The sequence below is a fragment of the Callithrix jacchus genome, chromosome 19 (assembly GCF_049354715.1).
Source record: "Callithrix jacchus isolate 240 chromosome 19, calJac240_pri, whole genome shotgun sequence".
In the NCBI taxonomy this organism is placed as follows: domain Eukaryota; kingdom Metazoa; phylum Chordata; class Mammalia; order Primates; family Cebidae; genus Callithrix; species Callithrix jacchus.
In genome coordinates, this window is record NC_133520.1 from 27,261,656 (window position 1) to 27,285,361 (window position 23,706).

The window sequence follows — 23,706 nt, forward strand, 5'->3', positions numbered from 1 at the left end:
CGGCCTATGGACTGGCTCTTTTTTTTAAAGCAATATGGTACCCTTGAATCAACACAAGCATTCAATGATGTTCCCCTACTATTGTTTACCTGACTGGGGTACTACAGAGACACACAAATACTTCTACAAGCATTTAAAGTGAGGAGAGATCTAAGGTAGACATAATAACAGTTCATGTTGCAGGCGCTTTACACATATTAGCTCATTTAATCAACCCTTTCCTATGAGGTAGAAACATTGTTATTATTCCCATTTTGTACATAAAAACACAGAAACAAAGAGAGGTTAAGTAACATGCTCCAGGTCACACAGCTGCCAAATGGCAGGGTCAGGTTGAAACCATAGCAGTGCGGCTTGGGAGTCCGTGCTCCAAACCACCATGCGATTGCCTCCCTGCTGCTACTGGCGCGCAGCAGCTGCTCCCACAACCGGGGCCTTTCTGTTCTTGATTTTAATAATAAATTCACTCAGTGAAGAGAAGACGAAGATACAGCATCATTTTATAATCAAAGGGAAACAAAACGTTATTTTGAAAAATACAAATTCAATTTAAAAGGTGTTGAGGACTAAATTATACCCCCCCAAAACTCATATGTTGAAGCCCTAGCCCCTGCGTGACTGTATTTGGAGACTGATACTTTAAGAGGGTAATCAAGTTTAAATGAGGTAAAAGAGTAGGCCTTATTTGATAGGACGGGTGTCCTTATAAGAAGAGGAAGTTGATTCTGCTGAGAGAGAGAGGAAATAAAAGAAAAACAATGAAAAAAAGAACAGGAAGAGACACCAGGGATCTCTCTCTCTTCAAAAATACAGAAGAAGGGCCACGTGGGGGCAGAGTGAGAAGGTGACTGTCTGCAAGCCAGGAAGAGAGCCCTCACCAGGGGCCAGCTCTGTCCACACCCTGACCTTGTAACCTCTAGCCTCTGGAACTGTGAGAAAATAAACGTCTGCTGTGGAAGCCACCCAGTCCATGGTATCTTGTTAGGACAGCCCAAGCAGACTGATGCAAACGGCAATCGACGTACAAAGAAGCTTCATATTTCCATCCATTACAAAGAGAAGCTAAGGATGAAGAAATAAACAGTAAGGGGAAAAAATGTATCAGAAACCGATTGGTCAAATAACACAACTCCATCAGAGAGTGCCCCACTCTGAAGAACATCAAGTTCTGGTCATCAGCAAGAAATATTTGTCAAATATCTACCATCTCTGGCCCCAAGAGGTTAAGGCCTTCATTAGGGCACCATGGCACACATTGACCTAGATGTGAGTGTGGAAATATATAAAATTGGATGACAACATAAGCCTTAAAAAAAGGTAGAAGTGTTCCGATGGGAAAGTTTCATTTTGACAACGGTTTTTGGAGTATTTAGAATTTGACATGATTCATATAGGAAGAACACGTTGCAAGTAAGCAATTAAGTGGAGTAAAAAATTTACAACCAGGCAATGGTGGCTGCAAAGCCTAAGCAACTGAAATGCAATTGGCCTATTCAACAACCAATAGCTAAAAAGTCACTTCTTCAGAATAGAGGAATGAGTTGAAATGTGCATATGTAGGGACACAGTGGAAAGGTCAGTGTGCAATTTTGAAAAACGTAAAAAACAGATTTCTTAGTATTGAATTTATCCAGGGGCTGGCAATATGGGAAAGAACGCATACAAAGATGTGTTTGAGAAGATTATTCTGGAAGCTGAGTGTAGAGTGGACTAGTGAGGAAAGAATCTGAGGCAAGATGACTAGTTGAGAGACCGAACAATAATCCAATCTTGAATTCTAAGGTGTAGGTTAGCTGGTAGCAATGATGATCACCAGGAGTCAATGTGGGTGGCATTGAACAGGAAAAAGTGACACAAACCAAACCTGCTTCTTTGAAGAATCCTAGCATTTGGCTGTGCCTTTGTATTAGTCCATTTCACACTGCTACAAAGAACTACCTGAGACTGGGTAATTTATAAAGAAAAGAGGTTTAATTGACTCACAGTTCCACAGGCTTATCAGGAAGCATGACAGGGAGACCTCAGGAAACTTACAAGCATGGCAAAAGCAAAGGGAAGGGAAGGACCTTCTTCACATGGTGGTAGGAGAAAGAGAGTGAGGGGGGACATGCCACACAGTTTTAAACCATCAGATATCGTGAGAACTCACTCACTATCACAGAACAGCAAGAGAAAAATCCACCCCATAATCCAATCACCTCCCACCAGGCCTTTCTTCCAATTCGACATGAAATTTGGGCAGGGACACAAATCCAAACCATATCAGCCTCTTTCTCTAGCTCCTCCTAATACTCTCATTAGGAGACTGGGCCTTTGGCTCACTGCATTCTCTAAAACTTAAGCCCTGCCCTCCCCTACTATTAGTGCTATGCTGGAGCCAGCTTGTACCAGCTCATAAGAGCCAACTGCTAGATTCTTAAGAATTTCGTAACTTGGTTATTAAATCCAGACATTATTAACAACCGAATTGTATACATTTACAATTAAATGGAGATTATTTAAAACAAAAGCAATAATAATTCAAAAGTCATCAGCCCTTAATAATTTTACTACATTTTACTGTATCTACTACTATGTATGGTCTCCAGGTTATTCAAGTCTACTGCATCAATGTGGTGGCAATACCACTGAATAATGTACTTCTGTGCATTTAGTGACCTCATCTTGGTGACTTGAAATCAAGGGAGCATTTACACCATGGAAATTGGCAAACCCTACAAGTCAGGGCTTAATTTATTGCTGTCAGTGTCTACACTTAAAGAAGAAAAGGCTAATAGCACAGATTAAACTTGAAGGTACCACTAAAACTAAAGGAAATTTTAGTTTAATGAATATTATTTGCACAAAGATGAGAAATAGTTTGACAATGGCACATATAGATTTCATGACAATAAATTTATCGGGAAAAAAGTAAGTGGATTGGAATACTTCCTATTGTCAAATTGTAGGCTGGTTATGAATACATGAATTCGACAAAAATCAATGAAAGTGTTCTGTGAGAATCAACCGGCTAGGTAAAATTTACAATAGTGTTGATATTTTATTACTCTATGTAAATTGTGTGCCACACACCTTTATATCAGTAAAATTTGTAATAAATTATGTACATATATTTTTGCATATCTACTGTTGTTAGATATTTACCAGCATACCACTGCCTACCATTCACATGGAAATCCCAGCTTAATCTTTACAAAATGAAAACATTTTGGTACTCTTGAGGATGATTTCAGTGTATAGAAACTACCATTCAGCTAAGTTTATGATTTTCTCACTAATAAATACTTATTTCTAATTAAGTTTTCAAATTCCAAAGCCTATTTTTTCCTTAAGTTTTAAGAACTACTCCGGGGCTGGGTGCAGTGGCTCACGCCTGCAATCCCAGCACTTTGGGAGGCCGAGGCGGGTGGATCACGAGGTCAAGAGTTCGAGACCATCCTGGTCAACATGGTGAAATCCCATCTCTACTAAAAATACAAAAAATTAGCTGGGCATGGTGGCGCATGCCTGTAATCCCAGCTACTCAGGAGGCTGAGGCAGGAGAATTGCCTGAACCCAGGAGGCAGAGGTTGCGGTGAGCCGAGATTGCGCCATTGCACTCCAGCCTGGGTAACAAGAGTGAAACTCCGTCTCAAAAAAAAAAAAGAACTACTTCATGTCTTACTATTTTATTTATAAAATTACAAATATTAAGAATCACCTTTAAGGGCATTGATGAATATTTAGCTCCCTTCACAAACTCTGGATGTTATACTTCTTTGAAAAATTAAAATGGCATCTATAAATTTAATATATCCTATTTATATTAAATATCTCAATTGACTGATAATAAAGATGTCAATCTCAAGGGCCCAAGTAACACTTATAACTCTAATAAATTTAACTTACATATATTGTAAATCCTCACGGTGCGGAGAGAGAGCCCTATCTCTAATGCACAGTTTCCTACGCTGGCCACCAGTATACCAGCATGCTGTAGTGCTGGTATGTACAATGTTAGGTTTTGTCTATTATTAACTCTATAAATGGCTTTTCATCTAAAATGGCTTTGTAAATAACTTCATAAATGGCTTTTCGTCTATAATTAACTTTATAAATGGCTTTTTAAAAAACATTGTGTTCGTCTGGGTCCTTTGGAAGTAGACACCAAGATGGGATTAAAGGTACAAGACACTGAATGGGGAAGCATCAGTGAGGGAAGATGGGGAGGGAGCTGGAGAAGGCTGGGATTGCTTTCCAGCTGGGATGCCACTAGGGAAGGGGGCGGGGCAGGAAGAAAGGGAAGGAAGGAAATAAAGTAGAGGGGGAGAATGAAGAGAGGAAGGGAGGAACAGGAAAAGGGAAGAAGGGAGACAGGAAAGACGGGGAAAGGAAAAAAGGGAGGGAGAAAGGGAGGAATGGAGGGAGGGAGGGAGCAAACAAACTCAGTGAAAGTTTTGCTAAAGCCAACAGGGAGTCCATCAGAAGAGTCCCTCTATTTCCCAGGAACAGGTCTCCCTTAGTATCCCCTACCTGCCCTCAATGTTCAGTTGTTGACTAGGAGCAGCCCACGGGAGGTGTGGCCTGGATCGAAAACACTGTGATGGATTTCAGGGGGAAGCAGTTTAGACCACCAGTCAACGATCAATTTCACTGGTAGCAGGAAATCTAAGAGGCACATTCTCACGACCACCACAGCCCCTTAGCTTTTTGCTTCCTATTATTATTAGTATTACAAAAGCAATAACAGTACATAAACACACATTTTCTTTGTTTTATTTTCAACTTTTAAGGTCAGGGGAACATGTGCATAATGTGCAGGTTTGCTACATAGGTAAACACATAAACACATATTTTTGAAAGTCTCTTTAATTGCTCCCCACTCAATCTGAAGCTGTTCTCTTTCTCAGAGGTAACTGCTGTTAACAACTTGGTATGTGTCCTTTCAGACCTTTTTCTATGCTTTTTATATTTATATTTATGCGTAGAGAAAGGCTAAATATTAAGGAGGATTTTTATTTATTTATTTATTTATTTTTTGAGATAGAGTTTCACCATGTCGGCCAGGCTGGTCTCAAACTCCTGACCTCAGGTGATCCGCCCACATTGGCCTCCCAAAGTGCTGAGATTAAAGGTGTGAGCCACCACACCCAGCCTATTTTGTTTATTTACTTTTTAATAAAACAGTACATATTGTTGTTACCCAAGCTTTCTTTTCTTTCTGTTTTCCTAAATTTAATCTACATTAATATTTCACAGTGACTTACGCTTTGTAATCCCGGCACTTTGGGAGGCCAAGGTGAGCAGATCACTTGAGTCCAGTAGTTTGAGACCAGCCTGGCAGACATGGCAAAACTCCGTCTCTACTAAATATACAAAAATTAGCTGGGCATGGTGGTACCTGCCTGTAATCCCAGCTACTTGGGAGGCTGGATCAGGAGAATTGCTTGAACCCGGAAGGTGGAGGTTGCAGTGAGCTGAGATTGCACCACTGCACCTCCAGCCTGGGCAACAGACCGAGACTCTGTCTCCAAAAAAAAAAGGAAAAGAAAACCTGGTTAATACATCTAACTACATCTGATGTAAATTTAAAACTGCCTTCAGGACTACATGTTTGGAAGTCTTATATTTTGTGTTAAAAAAAATTTTTTTTTTTTTGAGACGGAGTTTCGCTCTTGTTACCCAGGCTGGAGTGCAATGGCTAGATCTCGGCTCACCTCCACCTCCACCTCCTGGGTTCAGGCAATTCTCCTGCCTCAGCCTCCCAAGTAGCTGAGATTACAGGCACGTGCCACCATGCCCAGCTAATTTTTTGTATCTTTAGTAGAGACGGGGTTTCACCATTTTGACCAGGATGGTCTCGATCTCATGACCTCGTGATCCACCCTCCTTGGCCTCCCAAAGTGCTGGGGTTACAGGCTTGAGCCACCGCGCCCGGCCTTGTGTTAAAATTTTTTAATAAATTGTTATATTTCTAAATGACAACATGACAAAGACGGTTTCACATAACTATAGGCAAGCACTTTCACACTGCCCATGTGCATAGCTTTAATTTAACATAAATAAAGAGCCCAATTGGATATAATTATTATTCTATTTCCCCTTTTGACTACTGGCATTTAAAAAAACTAGAAGCATCCTGATGTGTATATCAGAATTCAGAGCAGATTATTACAATGTACAGATTTAATGAGGAGCATTTTGGGGTCAATCTGCAGAATTGCCATAATTTGGGGGCTCCTTTAATTGTTTTCAGATTCAGTGCTCCTTATGCTTCCCTCCTTTAATGCACAGTTCATTGTGGGCGTAAATTCAGTAACATGTGGCTACACACGCTGCCGTGGTGGCTGCTGCCGTTCAGCTCTGTGGGTGCAGAGTCAGCAGCGGCTCCTCTGATGCCCCCAATCACGGGACATCCTTAAAGAACTGATTCTTGGAAGCTGCTGCCCTTACTGTTTCATTTCAAAGGTGGGGCTTTAGTTTAAAATAACTTTCTGGCCAGGCACAGTGGCTCATACCCCAATCCCAGCACTTTGGGAGGCTGAGGTGGGCGGATCATTTGATCCCAGGAGTTCGACCAGCTTGGGTAACATGGCAAGACCCTGTCTCCACTAAAAATACAAAAATTAGCTAGGTGTAATGGCATGTGCCTGTGGTCCAAGCTACTTGGGAGGCTGGGCTGGAAGGATTGCCTGAGCCTGGGAAGTCGAGGCTGGAGTGAACCATGATCATGCCATTGCACTCCAGCAGCACAGGCAACAGAGTGAGACCCCATCTCAAAAAACAAAACAAAATAAAATAATAAAATTATGGACTGATTTTGTAAAAATCAATACTTAAAGCAAATGTTTTTGGCACCTCTATTGTTTTCAACTACAAATAACAGCTTTGAGCATCCCAGAAAATGCACCACCGCCAGTGGGAAAGGCCCCACTGCCCACACTCACAATGCAGATGTCCCATCAGTGACCTAACCGACCCCATGGGGTCCTTTCCAGCGTTTAATGCCCCATGGTTCTATGATGCTAAAGTGAGGCTTAAAGTACAAGTAGTTAAGTTCAAACCCTGGCAACTCCCATTCCAGATCCCATCACCAATTGCATTTATCACATGATTTTCTTATTTTAAGTAAAGACCCGGGTGTTGGAAAAGCCTCCGTTCCCTTAAACAAAATATTCAATGTCACCGTTGTGTCCTTACAGATTACTATGACAGAAATAATAATACCTTCAGTAAAGGATTTGCAGACAGCCTTGCAATAACTCTACATTCTCCCAGGGGTCTGTAAGACAACAGGTTGATGATGACTTATCTAAAAAATGGATGGACAACAAATACTTCAGGCAATCCTCCATAAATATTGTTTCTCTCTGCAGAGCTTTCAAAAGGTATTAATGGCAGTGAGTTTGAGATTGTGTTCCCTGATAAGAACCTGGAAAGCAACTATACCAGGTAGCCAGTTAAAAGCAAAACATTAGGACCCTGACTGTGTACATGTGTTAAACAGGTAAAAGTGCTTTAAAGGTCAATTCTGAATAATAAGCCATGCCTTTCTTTCCTTTCTTAGTCATCCCAGTTACAGCTTTTTCTAACTTTAATTTTGCTAATCAGCCAAAATAACTTCTCCTGTGTAACCTACTATAAGATATGACAGCCCACTAAAATGCAACTTTGAAAAATACATGCGCACACAGTGTTATGTAACATGAACTCCTGGGCATTGTAAAATAATAACAAATGGAATTTTACAAGTTTCAACATAAGGTTCCAACCAAGCCTTTTTTAAGCAAAGGCAGTATTTCATTCTATTTGTATAGGTACCAAATGTTAATTTTTTGTTGTTGTTGTTCCTTTTGTAGTCAAGAGAACTGGTTTCCAAAGAGGACCAGTCTGCATAGAGAGCATTCAAAATATCCAAATAAAATAGTGGATTCATTAAGATCCACCTTTGATTACTAATATGTACTAAGCAGTTAGCTACATGACACTGGGCCAGAAGTCCCCTATGCCCCCTGATCCACACAACATTGACTTCTGTGGTAGACACATAGGGGCTAAATGGGACATGGCGCATGTATCATGCAGGACATCAAGAAGGGATTCATTTGCAAATGACATGCAGATCTATGCCAAGGGAAATCGACCTCTCAGCTGAGCCTCTCAAATCCATCCACATTCTCAGACTATGAGTTAGTCAACTCAGACCTCAATAAAATGGTACCCGTGACTGAGAGGTGAAATCTCTCATCACCTTCATCGTGAAAAGGGCCACTGAACCGTGGCTGCTACTTCACCAGCCCTGATTCAGCTTCCCTTTAAAAAAAAAATTTCTGCTTAACATTTCTCATTTTCTTCTTCATTTGCATTAGCTATTTCAAAAGAGAAAAACAAAAGAGTAATTGTCTCTGAAGAAATGAAATACTCAGGTAAGTGGGCAACCAGCAACCACACAAACGTCTGTGAATTGTATAATCAATTCTGTGATTAGGCAGAGGAGGGCTCTGCACCCACATCGATTGCAAAATGCAAATCTGAATACAGCTAATCTTCACATAAATATAATAGGTGTAGTATTGATTTTTTTCCCTTGTGATTATATGTAAAATTAACTATCTACAGTAATGGTATAGAAGTAACATATTATTATTTGAAGTTGGTCTGTAGTAAGTTAAAGATGCATACTGTAATGTCTAGAGAAACCACTTGAACACATACACGGTGAGTGTGTCTAGCTAAAAACTCCAAAGAAGAGATAAAATGGAATATTAAGAAATGTGCAATTTACTCAAAAAGTGGCATGAAAGGAGGGAGAAGGGAACAAAGAAGCTGGAACAAATACAAAACAAAGGTGATCCATATGCACCAACCATATATATTAAACACTGCAGTTAAAGTGATGGTAAAAAAAAAATTGTGAGAAAGGCATCAGTGACGAGGACATGGTCCACCATTTCAAATCCTTTTATTTAAAATAGATCTTTGTTAATACATTTCATTGTCTATTTGTTGCAGTTTCGAATGTGTTACATAGTAATTGGCTCCACATAGAAGAAAACACTGTCTAGGTAATCTCAGCTAAGGCTCCATCAGCAAAAGTCCCTCAGTAGAGTGTAACATGGTGGATGTAAGCATATTGAGGCTGCTGCCATCAGTAGAAATGCTTGTTTATTTAACTGATGGCTGCTGCCTTCACTGGAGTGCTAGGGAAACAGAATGAAATGGACTGGAGTTGGCAAAGGACTATGTTCTCTTATATACTTTTTTTTGATCCCCAGCTACTCTTGTGAGTTTGAAACACCGATTTGGTGCTTCAAATAAGTAAACATGTTATTTTATTTTTACAAGGCTACAGCTAACATCGTAACAAATAAGTAAAAAATTTTTTAAAACAGTTGAGCCATTAGTCTCACACACAGAGAGAGCTCAATAAATCTGACATTAGTAAGAAAGTTTATATGATGTCTGCACATCTATAGCTAGAGATTTTTTTTAAAAAAAAACAGTGTCTAGATCTCATGAACAGAATAATATATCAACATTTTTATAGCAAAGCAGACAATTTCTATGATAAATAATTTTCAGTCCCACACAGGCAGGGGCCTTTAAGAAGTTCAGCTTTAATAAAAAGAGAGTTTAATTACAAAGCCAGTGAGTTATGATCAACACTCTCAGCCTCCCACATACAGCTTCCAACACCAGGTACCACAACTGCATACACAAGTAACTACACTTGTATTTCCTCTCGTTTGAAGGGACAGGGGAAGTAAAAAACTGCAATATCAGACCCTCAAATAACCAACACTTTCTAAAAAGGGAGCCTTTTGCTGCAGAAGTTTTAATTAGCAAGTAATTTAACCGTAAGTTATAAAGAATCCTTTATTGATCAATCGGCACTAGCAAAATGGATTTTCTTCTTAGGATGTGTCATTCAATAACATGGGAGCCACCCTATGCTATCAACAGGTAGCACAACATTGAAAAGAAATAGGATTTGAGAGTAATAATTGCAGTACCAGGTACCATTTCCTTCCTCACACCTGATTTGAGAGTAATAACTGCAGTACCTGGGTACCATTTCCTTCCTCACACCTGATTTGAGAGTAATAACTGCAGTACCTGGGTACCATTTCCTTCCTCACACCTGATTTGAGAGTAATAATTACAGTACCAGGTACCATTTCCTTCCTCACACCTGATTTGAGAGTAATAATTGCAGTGCCTGGGTACCATTTCCTTCCTCACACCTGATTTGAGAGTAATAACTGCAGTACCTGGGTACCATTTCCTTCCTCACACCTGATTTGAGAGTAATAATTACAGTACCAGGTACCATTTCCTTCCTCACACCTGATTTGAGAGTAATAACTGCAGTACCTGGGTACCATTTTCTTCCTCACAACTGACTTGAGAGTAATAACTGCAGTACCTGGGTACCATTTCCATCCTCACACCTGATTTGAGAGTAATAATTGCAGTACCAGGTACCATTTCCTTCCTCACACCTCCTTGGCCAACCCTCTGCTATATCTCACCTGGATTCTTACAGTAACTTCCTAACAGGGCATTCTGCTTCACTCTGACCCCTTAGCTGAATTCTTAGCATGGTGTCAAAGTGGGTCTTTACAAATGTGAAGTCGTGACTCTTCTCTGCACTTCACTGATCCCCCGTGACCTATAAGGTCCCTGAACCTGATATTCCCCTCCCCACAGCTCCTCCGACCTCACATCCCTAGTCCTCTGCTCGTCATTCACCCCATTCCAGCCACACTGACCTCCTTGCTGGTCTGTGAACTCACCAGATGCACACCCGCCTCAGGGCCTTTGCAGAGCTTCTTCCCCACGCACCCATATGGTGCAGGTCCTCACCACTTCCGATTTGTATTTAACTGTCTCCCACTTAGCGGCCTACAGTAAGGTCTTTAAAAATTGCAAATCGAAAAAAAAAATTGTAAACCAGACTTCCACCGAAGAACACCCTGATCCTTCTTATTCCAATCTATGTTCTCCCTAGATGGTATCATCATCTTCTGATGGCCAAGAATGTTAATGTCTACTATATTATTATATGCTTTTACATCAATATGTCACTTACATATTTATTTACCTGTTGTTTCCTGTGTCCCCTCATGAGATTGTAAAATCCCCCAAGTAGAAGAATTTTAATCTGTTTCCAGTGTCTAAAATATGGTCATATTAAAAACACTTGTTGAGGTTTTGTTTTAGAGACGGTCTCACTCTGCCACCAGGCTGGGGTGCAGTGGCACGATCATAGCTCCCTGCAGCCTGGAGCTCCTGCACTCCTGCTATCCTCCTTCTGTGGCCTCCAGAGGAGCTGGGGGACTGCAGGCATGGGCCACCACATGCCTGGTTAATTTTTTTAACTTTTCTAAAGCCAAGGTCTCACTATGTTGCCCAGGCTGGTCTCAAACTCCTGGTCTCAAGCGATCCTCCCGCCTTGGCATCCCAAAGTGCTGGGATTACAGGTGTGAGCCAGCAGTCCTGGCCATGTTGAGTTTCTGAAATAATAAACGAAAGGGGGCATTTTTGCCCGGGGTCAGGCATGAAGAACCTTGAGTGCTATGATAAGGAGTCTGGACTGGATCTGAAGGGCAAGGGCAAATGATGGAAAAGATGGGTTAAAGGGGCCTCCAATGTGGCACTAAATGCCCCCCACCTCCCAGCCTTCAAAGTCTTGTCTGGTTCTCCTCCCACTGTGTGCCAGGGTTGCTCTGCATGACCAAAAGAAGTGATAATATGTCATTTTCAAGACGAGGCTCTAAAGACACTACCGCTTCCATCCTGGTCAATCTCCCTCCCTCAGCCTCCAACCCCTGCCTTCCTCACTCTAGAGAAAGCTGGCTGCCATGCCACAACCAGCCCTACAGAAAGGTTCAGTGGCAAGGAAATAAAACCTCTTGCCATTTGCCACATGACTGAACATCAGAATAGATCCTTTAGTCCTAGTCAAGAGTTCAGAGACTGCAGCTCCAGACGGCTGCTCCAACCTCATGAGAAACAGACCACCGAGCTAAGTCACTCCACTCCACTAAGCCGAAGCCAGATTACTGACCCTCAGAGACTCTATGAGGTCATAAACGCCTGTTATTCTAAGCTGCTACAATTTGAAACAATTTTGTTACTTGGCAATAAATAACTAATGAATGTGATATGAGACAGGAGGTGGGATGGCCAATTTCAAGGTGCGGTATTCTGGTTAAAAAGGCATGAAGACCTCAACTAGGACAGAGGCAGTGGAGGTGAAGAGAATGAGACTGCCTCAAGGGCTCTCCAGAGGTGGGAGCCCCAGAGCTTGATACCTGGTGGGATGGATATTATCCACCCATTCAATCCAGTGCCACAATATCATCTCTTCAATACCAGGGGCATGAGATATAGGAATCCAGGAAGATGCTCAGATTTCTGATGGTTGTCTGGATACACAATGAAGCTACTAATCAGGATGTAGGATACAGATCAACACACACTGATTCATGGTTTCTGGCCCCAACTAAGTGCCCCACTGTGTTCTTGGTATTTCTTCAGCCGATAACAAACAGGCACTTCTTCCATGCCAGCCCGCAGGCAGCTGCAGCATCAGCTCCTCTCGTCCAACCCAGGCAGAGCTGGACATTCTCTCCTCTCTGCCCCAATGCATATTCAGACACTTCTCCCTTAGCACTTTCCTGTGTTTTGCAATCACCTATGCTTTACTCTGCACTCCCTGAGAGAAGGATTTGTCTTTTCAATCCTTATATCCCTTGACCCTGGCACATATTAAGTGCTCAATACTTGTTGGATGAAAAATGTGTGAACAAAACAGCAACCGCTCTCTACCCATCATCACAATTAAGGGGCCACGCTCTGCTCAGAGGAAAATTTCCTTATGCTAGTGTTTTCGACTGCTTCATCCAGAACACCCTTCCAAAGGTAATTACGCATTCCTTGCTGCCTTCCTGCTGTGACTATTTTCTCCCAGGATTCCAGCAGCACAGAATGACCTGCTACATCCAGGGACTGAGGTGGCCTTTTGCACAGACAAACACGAATAATAGGCCCTGAGGAACATCTGCAGGTGGGAAATAGAATATTCCTGACCACCAGAAATCAACATTCTAGCCAAGAAGTTGGACATGTTTTTCTTTTCTTTTTTTTTTTTTTTTTTTAGACAGAGTTTCACTCTTGTTGCTCGGGCTAGAGTAAAATGGCACAATCTCTGCTCACTGCAACCTCTGCCTTCTAGCTTCAAGTGATTCTCCTGCCTCAGCCTCCCGAGTAGCTGGGATTACAGGCATGCACCAACATGCCTGGCTGATTTTGTATTTTTGGTAGAGATGGGGTTTCCCCATGTTGGTCAGGCTGATCTCAAACTCCCAACCTCAGGTGATCTCGGCCTCCCGAAGTACTGAGATTACAGGTGTGAGCCACTGGGCCTGGCCATTGGAGGTGCCTTGCCATTTGTGCTGCTTGAAATGACATTGTGACATATCTCTAGATATTCCTGGAAACATTTGAACAAGGGAAGCAAAACGGTTTCTCGGATTACTCTAGGCTCAGTGGGAAACGACTTACTGAGAAAAACGGTTTTTTTTCTGTCCCTTTTCCTAGGTTGAAAATATAAACTCCATGACCTAAAAATTCAAGTTCCATGAGACTTAAGGTTCGTCATATTGCATGTCTTTACTTACAATGCTATTTCCTCACTCCTCGTATCAAGTCTACTTCTCTTGAGCAAGTAATTTGTTCACTCAACAAGATGGATTGAGTGCCTGCTACATTCTAGAGTCAGAATACCCACCCCTCACTACTGCCGAGTGTCATTATGGGTCTTTTCCCGCTCAGCCTAGAGTAATCCGAGAAACCATTTTGCTTCCCTTGTTCAAATGTTTCCAAGAATATTTAGAGATACGTCACAATGTCATTTAAAGCAGCACAAATGGCAAACAAAACTGTTTAATATCTGGCCAGGAACAGTGGTTTACATGTGTAATCCCAGCACTTTGGGAGGCTGAAGCAAGAGGATCACTTGAGGTCAGGAGTTCAAGAGCAGCCCAGTCAACATGGTGAAACCCTGTCTCTACTAAAAATACAAAAAAAAAAAAAATAGCCAGGTGTGGTGGTGGGAACCTGTAATCTCAGTTACTTGGGAGGCTGAGCATGAGAATCACTTGAACCTGGAGGCTGAGGTTGCCACTGCACTACAGCCCGGGTGATACAGCAAGACTCCAGCTCAAAAAACAAAACAAAAAAAAACCTGTTTAATATGTGATATAATCCTAGTTTTGCCTATATGTCTGTGTATATGTCTATACGGATATGTGTCTGTATATACATATACATATATAGATAGTACACACACAGTCAAGACAGAAATAAAATATATCAAAATGTTAACAGGAGGCCAGGCATGCTAGCTCACTCCTGTAATCCAGCACTTTGGGAGGCTGAGGAGGAAGGATTACTTGAGTCCAAGAGTTCAAGACCCGTCTGGGCAACGTGGCAAAACCCTGTCTCTACAAAAAATACAAAAATTAACTGGGTGTAGTGGTGTAAACTTGTAGCCCAAGCTACTCAAGGGGCTGGGGCAAAGGACCACCCGAGCCTGGGGAGGTCGAGGCTGCAGTGAATCATCATTGCACCACTACACTCCAACCTGGCTGACGGAGTGAGACCAAAAAAAAAAACAAAAATGTTAAAAGGTTATATATGTTTGAAGTTTTCCAAAATAAAAAGTTAAAAACTATGTGAACATGGAGGTGGCACTATGAGTATATTTTTCTTCTCTGTGCTTTTCCCATTATCTAAAATATCTACAATTTTTTTTAAGCATTGGGATCTTTATGTACCCACATTCCTGCTTTATTTTAACATTATAAACATTATAGGCCAAATTATTCTCTTTTTGACCCTGGGTTGTGATGGGAACCATCTGGTTACAAAGTGGTAGCAGATCTATGCCTGCTTTTATGTTTTTCCGGCCCCTCTCAACCTCTGACTGTCACTTCTCTGTTCGTTCTCAGCTGCCCCTTAACAGTCTATTCTAACCCCTATAAAACAAGGACTAAAAGTACTGACCTCACTGGTATGAGGTTTAAGAGAAGGCCAGCACTAAGCCAGGCTCTCAGGAAAATTCAAACAGTTCCTCTTTGCCCTTCAATATAGCTCCTCATCTGTTGTGGGCCGAGGAACCACCGGACCCATAAACCAAATATACAGGTCTAAGTTCACAGACCAGGTGAAGGCCTAGATGATAAAATACATGGGCTTTGTGACTCCACTACTGGCTCGAGGCTAAGGAAGGACTGACTTAATGAGCTGTTCCAAGACCAGTGAGCCCATGGTTCCCTGTGGCTGGTACCTCCATCATGACGTGGACTTGAGAAGGGGCCCCTCAGTTCCTGCTGCCACACCTGGAACAGTATGAGGGCTGCAACAGAGGCCAAACACTGAGTGACCAGCCCCAAAGAGTAGATGGGGACACTGGCAAACCGGTCACAAAGTTGGTGCCGTTTGCTCTTAGGGAGGAAAGGCGGGGCCTGGGCAAGAACAGCAGTTGGAAGGTGAAGCCCAGACCTGGCTCTCAGTGGCGGTCGTGATCCAGCTTGAAGGGGCCATCACGAGACATGCCCAGGCACTGGGCCTGCTTCACAGTCAGTTTGGCCAACTTCACGTTCAGCTTGCCCAGGTGGGCTTCAGCCACTGCCTCATCCAGCTTCCTGGGCAGGAAGTAAACCCCAACGGGGTACTTGTTTGGGTGGGGCCACAGCTCCATCTTTGCCATCACCTTGTTGGTGAAGGAGTTACTCTTCATGAAGCTGGGGTGGCCCATGGCACAACCCAGAACGACCAGCTGACCCTCAGCCAGCAGAATGATGCACCACTCATTCTTCAGCCGGAACCAGTCCACCTGCGGCTTGAGGGCTTGATGTTCACCTTCTCCACAGCGTTCTGGTTAGCCACTTGACACTGATGTCCATGTCAAAGTGTCCAGTGTTACACAGGATGGCAGCATCCTTCATCTGGTCAAAATGCCAGCCAAGAAAGATGTCCTCCTGACAGGCCTCATCCATCACCTCATAGTCCTCCATGGCAGCCTCCATAGCGACAGTGCACTGATGGGGTCCGTCTCAGTGATGAGGACACGGGCCCCGAAGCCCCACAGGCCTGGGCACAGCCCTTGCCCACATCGCCATAGCCTGCTACCACTGCTACCTTGCTGGCAATCATCACGTCTGGGGCCCGCTTGATGCCGTCTGTGAGGGACTCCCGGCAGCCACGAGGCTGTCACACTTGCTCTTGGTGACGGAGTCGTTGACGTGGATGGCAGGCGCCTTCAGGATCCCACTGGCCATCATCTTGCAGAGGTTGTGGACCCTGGCCGTGGTCTCCTCAGAGATGTCTCGGATGCCCGGCAGGAGCTGCAGGTACGTGGTGTGGATGAGGTTGTCAAGGTCCCCCCGGTCATCCCGAATCACGCTGAGGGGCCCGTCCTCAAAGTACAGCGTCGGCTCAATGCACCACAGGTACTCCTTGTCCGTTTCGCCCTTCCAGGCATACACTGGAATGCCAGACTTGGCGATGGCAGCCGCCTCATGGTCCTGGGTGGAGAAGGTGTTGAAGCACCCAGGGCGACGAGGGTCTCAGTGGGGACGGCCATCTCCACGGCCGGTGCAGGCAGCCAGCGAGGCGGGCGCCCTCCAGCAGTGTGGAGGCCGAGCCCCTCTCACGCATGCGCATCAGGCCGCGCATCGCCATCCGGTGTCCAGAGCCTTGAGCCCCAGACAGCCAGGCCGATGCCAGTGACTTTGCAGGGCAGTCTGTCAGACATTCTGCGGCTCTGGTGATGCGCATGGGTGAGGGGGCTGAGCCTCAGTCTGGGAACAGGCACTGAGCAGGTGGCGCCGTGCCATTTTAATGGTATAAAGTGTCATTTTAGAACACAATATGAAAAGAAATCTAGAAAGTGACTAACTGTAGTTACAGCTTAAAGTGGGGAAGGGGAGACAATAGGCTCTTTTTGCTTCGTTCTTACCCTTGCCTATATTTTCCTAAATTTTCTATAGTGCACGTATATTATTTTAAAACAGGTAAGTGAAGCCTATTTAAAAGTGCAATTAACACATAGACATCTGAGAACAGAAGTATTGTCTTGGCAATGGCCCCTATAGCAGACTTTTCTCTTGAAAAAATGCATGCCTTTTCCATTTACCGTTCTTTCTATATTGGAACTTCTCACATCCCAAACAGTTCAAGACTCAGATTTAAATGTTAAAGCCTCTTAATTAGGCCAGAGACTCTCCTGCTAAGCATGTGCTCCAGGTCACTGGAAGCCCACCTCACTGGGACAGGAGCCAGTTTGCCCAGGGCTGGACCAGTTCTTTCAGGAAAACATGACATAGAGGTGAAAGGGCAATCTGACCTACCAATCCTTCCAATATCTGTCCAGAATTTGGATCCTCAGACATTCCAGGTTTCTGACTCCAGTAGCCATTACCCCAATAGTCAGCAGAAAGCGTGAGGAGTGGGTCTGCCAGGTCCTGGTCCCGCCTCCTTCCTATTGTCGCACCTTCTTGAAAGCCCATACACAGCATAACTTAGGTCTGCACACCTTAAAACATGAAATCAGTGCTTCTCCCAACTCAGCCTCTCCTCTGCAGGGCTGTCCCAAGACCCCTCACTCCTGGCAGCACCATTGATGTTTTTCTGTGCCATGTGGGAGTCTGAGCCACTCAGCTCCTCCGTAGATATAACGTCCTTCTCACATCCTTCATCCTGTCAATCTCTCAGCCAGGATGGACTCCTCACCTCCCTGACTGCCTTCTTTAACCACTTCTTCCACTCAGTTTAGGGATTCTTCAAATTCATAAGGCGCAAGCCCAAGTTCCAGACCAGTCTGGGCAACATGGCGAAACCCTGTCTCTACAAAAATTAGCTGGGTGTGGTGACATACACCTGTAGTCCCAGCTACTCAAGAGGCTGAGAGGGAAGGATCCCTTGAGCTGCCTTCTTTAACCACTTCTTCCACTCAGTCTAGGGACTCTTCATAGTCATAAGGCACAAGACTCTCCTCATGCCTTGCGTAAGAGACAAGAAAACAGTTTTTCCCACTCTCACGCACCCAGCACAAGGTATTTCACCTCTGATAACCAAAATGTATGTGGGGTTTTCCCCACACGTCGAGCAGTTCTCCAGAAGACACCAACCGGGTATCCTACAATTTAACTCCATTCTGACACTCTTTACCTGGAGATAGACCCTGTAGGGGAAGAGCTGAGTTCCACAAGGTTGTCTCCCTCTCCAGATGCCAGTTACCAGCCCTGTGTTGTATTACCTGTACTTCTGACCAACCAGCAGAACTTGAGAGTTCCCGAGACCCCTTCCTCACACTGGATTAATTTGCTAGGACAGCTCACAGAACTCAGGGGAATGAGGCTGTCTGTCAGGTTTTCCCCTCTTCGTACATGTCTGCTTCCCCTGTGACCTCCACCACCACATCATGACGCCACACCGAAGGCCTCACCAGAAGCCAGCACCATGCCCTTGAACTTCTCAGCTCTCAGAACCATAAGCTTAAACAAAAATTAAAACTAAAATGAAAAAAAACTCTTTTCTATATGTATACATATTTTTTCCTTCATATTCTAAAAAACCTTAAGTGAAATACTTTACTTACATTTACCTATTTGCTATAAAGCATATTGTGAAGGACAGATAAGCAGCCAGATGAAGTAACACACAGTGCAAAGCACCTGCAAAGGGGCACAGAGCTTCCACAGCCCCTCCTGATGAGGGGGTTCACCCCCCGAGAACCTCCATGTGTTCAGCAATCCAGAAGCTCTCAAACCCTGTCCTTTTGGGTTTTTATGACAGCTTCATTACATAGGCATGATTGATTATTGGCCATTGGTGAGCAACTCAACTTCAGTCCTTCTCTCCTCCTTCGAGGCAGAGGTCAAGGGTGGGGGTTGAGGAGAGAAGATGGCAAGTTCCAACCCTCTAATCACACGGTTGGTTCCTCCGGCAACCAGCCTCTATCCGGAGGCTATCCAGGTCCTTCCACCCCCACCCCAATACACACATATGCCAGTCATCACGATAGCGTGCAAATACACATCACTTTGGAGATTCCAAAAATTTTAGGAGCTGTGTGCCAAGAACCAGGAGCATAAACCACATGCATACATGTCTTATTATATCATAATATTATACCATGTAACCGTCTTTTCAGGCATGAAGCCTAGCTTATGTTAATTGGTGTCTCAGGCCAAGCCACTCTGGTTGGGAAGACAAACAGAACATCGCCTGTGGTCTATAGGATGCTGGATGGCCTTTCTTAAAGCCCAGAGCTTGCAGTATTTGGATAAATGTGAATCCTTCATGGATTTTGTGTGGGCTGCCTGACCACTCAGGCCTCTGTGTGTTGTGCTAAGAAAAGCTAGGGTTCTCTCTGCACTTCAGGGAGCCGGGTGCGGTGGAGCTGGTGTCAGCTTTAGGGTTTCCTGGCTGACTTCTCTGCATTTGGCTTCTCACAACCACCAATCACACAACATTCCCAGAGCTCTCACCATGGCAGATGTGCCGGCCCCATCCAGGACTCTTGATGACACTGCCCTCTCTGGAAATATTTTATACCAAATACAGCTATTACCAATTGTGATTGTAAAAGAAAAAAAGATAAGGGAAATACCTTTAGATTCTGGCAAGTTTCCTTTTGCATGCTGTATGGAGCGGAACCAACTCTCCCACCCCAAGCAACGTTGATAAGAGCTGGGCTGTTCATACCTGTTACAGGAGTTTCTGCCTGAAGCAAATTATTGTTATTACCAGGTTATAAACCCTTAAAAGAATTCCTTAATGGAAAAGCTAACAGCTCATTAACTATAATGAGTGTCATCATATAGGACACGTTCCAGCGGAGGGAAGGCAACCGCGTTAACTTGGTCTTTCAGCAACACCCGGGCTCGTGACACGGATGGTCAACACCAGACAGTGAGACCCTCATGACAGGACCGACCGCTCTGCAGTTGTATGTGACTCTTCTGGTCCCTGCATCAGTCCCGGAGAAACCCAGTTTATTTACAGGACCTGCCTTGCACCTTAAGAGAATGTAACACATCTGGGGTGTACTTTACAAAGAGGGGAAGTCAGGCATCGCCATCAGCAGACATGAGACCATTAGCCTCACACACCAGGCTGCAAGGCAGGGCCTGTTATCACAAACAAGCTGTTTGCTCACAGTTTGAATCTATTTCTAGAGACTGTTTACCTAAATGAAATTACTTATCCACTGGGGCAGGGTTCAAAGCTCAAAAGATAAGTGCAATCGGCTACTAAAAAGATGCAAGCTTGGGAAAATGAGGGGGAAAGAACAAAGTCAGATCAATCCCGGGGGTGGGGGGAGTCTCAATGCCATAAAATTTACATGGCATTCCTTTAGACCATCAATTAATTTTAATTCCAAAAGTTCAAAGCCACTATTTAAAGGAACTAATTAATAGCTAATATTCTCCCCAGAGTGATCTAGTCTGGTTTACAAGAGCAAAGGCATTGATGGGCTGAACGTTCCTTCTCTCACTGATCATTACAGGTAACGCTAGCCTTAGTCCCTGGAGGACGGGTCTGGGAATTCCCACGCATGGAATAATCATGACACTTACTAGTCCGTACTCAGACCCTTGCTAAATTTTAGTTACTTTGCCTCTGGGGATGGGGCTTACCGCAGTCACCCTTGAATGATGTTCTGTAGAAAAGTGGACCCTAAAGTCGCAGGTACATCCTCCCCTACATAAGTTCTAGTGTTATTGTTCTTTATATAAGCTACTCTAGGGGAAAGTCCTTATGTGACTTTTTTAACCTTAAGTGCAGAGTGTTGAGGTCATCATGCTCCCACCTCCATTCATTGTCACCGGGCTAAACATACACCTTCTCTTTAATATTTTTTAAATGTCCTTTTGATCTTCCTACTCACTCCCACCCTCTCCTCTCACATATAGGCTGCTACCCTAAGGTGTTTAATGTTTATTTTGTTTGTTTGATATCACTGTTTTGTGTTCATGTATTTTTCTTTATGCCGATAATCCTCTTACCCAAGTACTACTTTTATTCATGTTACAGTCTGGTCCTGGTCCACCTGCGTTTTCGTTGTTTACTCATTGTAAGTAACTTCCATAATAGAATACTTGTGTCTGGATTTTCAACATAGCTATAATGAGCTTTTATTTTCTTTAGTCTTTGATAGTCTTTTTTTCTTATCTCCCTGCACCCCCAGCAGGTGACCACTGCTAACAGCATGGGCAGGGTCTATCTCTCCACACGTGTCTCCAGGATCACTCAGTCCTTTAAACTGGTGGTTACACACGTGTGTGTGTGTGTGTGAGAGAGAGAGAGAGAGAGAGAGAGAGAGAGAGAGAGAGAGAGACAGAGAGAGAGACAGAGACAGAGAAACAGAGAGAGAGAGGGAGAGAGAGGAAAGAGATTTGGTTTAACGAACTGGATTCATAATCCGTATCTCTGTGGTTTGCTATTCTCATCTAAGAATATGATACGATCATCCTTCCAGGGCAGTAGGTCCTGATCTCTGGCATGCTTTTTTAATACCTGTCTAGTAATTCGTGGAATAGATGGATGTTCATTTGTTTACCCAACCATTCCCTTACTCATGGCATTTGGGTTGCACTCAGGTTTTCATCACTACAAACAAAGCTGCATATTTCTGCACATGAATCCATAAGTACTGGTGCTTTCACATCTAGTGTGCAAGTATTTTTTGCTTATATAAATGGTATTGAGTTAAATACCACTTTGTATTTCTTATTCTTCACTATGCACTATACTTTGACTATCTCTCCATGTTATAATTTGTAACCTAATATGTTGGTTCTAACCACTGCACAATATTCCATAGTGAGTCCCCAGTTCACTTAACCTATCAGTCTCTAGACGACTGTATATAATAGCAGCGCTGTGGGTAAGGCACTTTTTAAATGCTACAGAAAGGTTAATGTGCTTAAAAAGAAAGCACCAAGCCAGGTATGGTGGCTCACACCTGCAGTCCCACCTACTACAGGGGGTGAGGCAGGAGGGTCACTTCAGCCCAGGAGTTTAAGGCCAGCCTAGGCAACAGAGCAAGAACCCTATCTCTATAAATAAACATAAATAAAGGATCAAATGGAAAACACATAATTCCAGCTTTTTCAAACTCTCCGTAGATTCGATTTTGGAAAATTGTTATGAGCAAACAGGGCACGAGAGAAAGGAGATCACAGGAATTAGGGGACTGACATTTGTTGAAAATCTGTGTTAAGCACCTTACAAAAATCTTATTTGATTCTAAATATAAACCTTGGAGGCACTGACCAGATGAGGAAACGGAGGGCCAGAAAGGTTGAACGCATTCCTCATACTCATGGTGGGACTGGGATTTGAAGCCAGGTCTTCTCGGCCCTTCCCACTACTCCTTGTGAACTGCAACCCAAACTAACATCTCACTTTTTAGAAAAGGTTTCCTAAGTGGGAAGGGGGATGGGTTAGGGGAAAGTACGTGAGTATCACAAGATTTTTTTATCTAAAATTTCATCCAAGAAGCCTAAGAACACTGAAAATTGATATCCTTCCCAACAAAAGTGAATGTCTTACTGTTCCAAAAAGCTCAAAAAGTCTAACCAGTTTCTAGAGCTTTTGTGGGAAGACGCTGGTGTTACCAAGAACAGCAGGATTATGGGTTGAATTCAGAGTTTTCCTGGTTCAGGGAAGAGGCCAGGCCTTGCTGGCAAAGGCAAGGCCTAGGGAGCCATGTGAAGTGAACGATGTTGCTGAGCATGGAAGGAATGTGAAATAAATGCAGATTCCTGCCCAGCATCCTGGGACTGTCACAGGGTTTCTTGTTTGGTACTGGACTTTCTCTTTCTAAACACAAGGGACCTGCCATGCTAACCCGCTGTGGTGAGTTGTGAGGAAGGAACCAGAAACCATCACAATCCAGCCAGCAGCAGTTGCTAGGCATGTATGCCAGGCCATGGGTAAAGCACAAAAGGGAAAGATGAAATAATAAATATTAACTGTTTGCCTAATTTTTCTTCTGGAATCCAAAAAGAAAACCGAGGCTTGATGGCACTTAGAAATTTTTAAGTGAACTGAGACCCAGCACCTTACCAGCTTGGGGTGCTGGGCTGTCACTCTGGTGAAACTCAGGTTCAGAGGCACAATAAGAGGCAAGGTTACCTGCCTGGTCCCCTTCCACACCACTAAGCGGCCACCAAACCAGCTTGGGTTCCCGGGGAAAACAGTAGAGGTTGAGAGAGGGAGGGGTGCAAGAAATTTAAACTGTTTCACCAGCGGAGTGTATTAGTCCATTCTCACACTGCTAATAAAGACCTACCTGAGGCTGGGTAATTTATAAAGCAAAGATGTTTAAGTGACTCACAGTCCCACATGGCTGGGGATGCCTCAGGAAACTTACAATCATGGCAGAAGGAGCTCTTCACAGGGTGGCAGGTGTGAGAATGAGTGTCCAGTGCAGAGGGAGGCCCCTTATAAAACCATCACATCTCCTGAGAACTATCACAAGAACAAGATGGGGGAAATGAACCCCATGATTCAATTATCTCCACCTGGTTCCTCCCACCACAGGTAGGGATTATGGGAGCTACAATTCCCAATTAGATCTGGAGCTGGGCTCATGCCTGTAATCCTACCACTTTGGGAGCCTGAGGCGGGAGGATCACTTGAGGT

General features: G+C 43.7%; 1 long non-coding RNA gene and 1 pseudogene across 1 annotated transcript in view; both read right to left on the reverse strand.

Annotated features, from left to right (window-relative positions):
- LOC128930193 (uncharacterized) overlaps positions 1-23,706 on the reverse strand; it is a 62,525-nt gene that overhangs the window by 15,917 nt on the left and 22,902 nt on the right. The window lies entirely within an intron of this gene.
- LOC128930192 (adenosylhomocysteinase pseudogene) lies at positions 14,058-21,784 on the reverse strand (annotated as a pseudogene).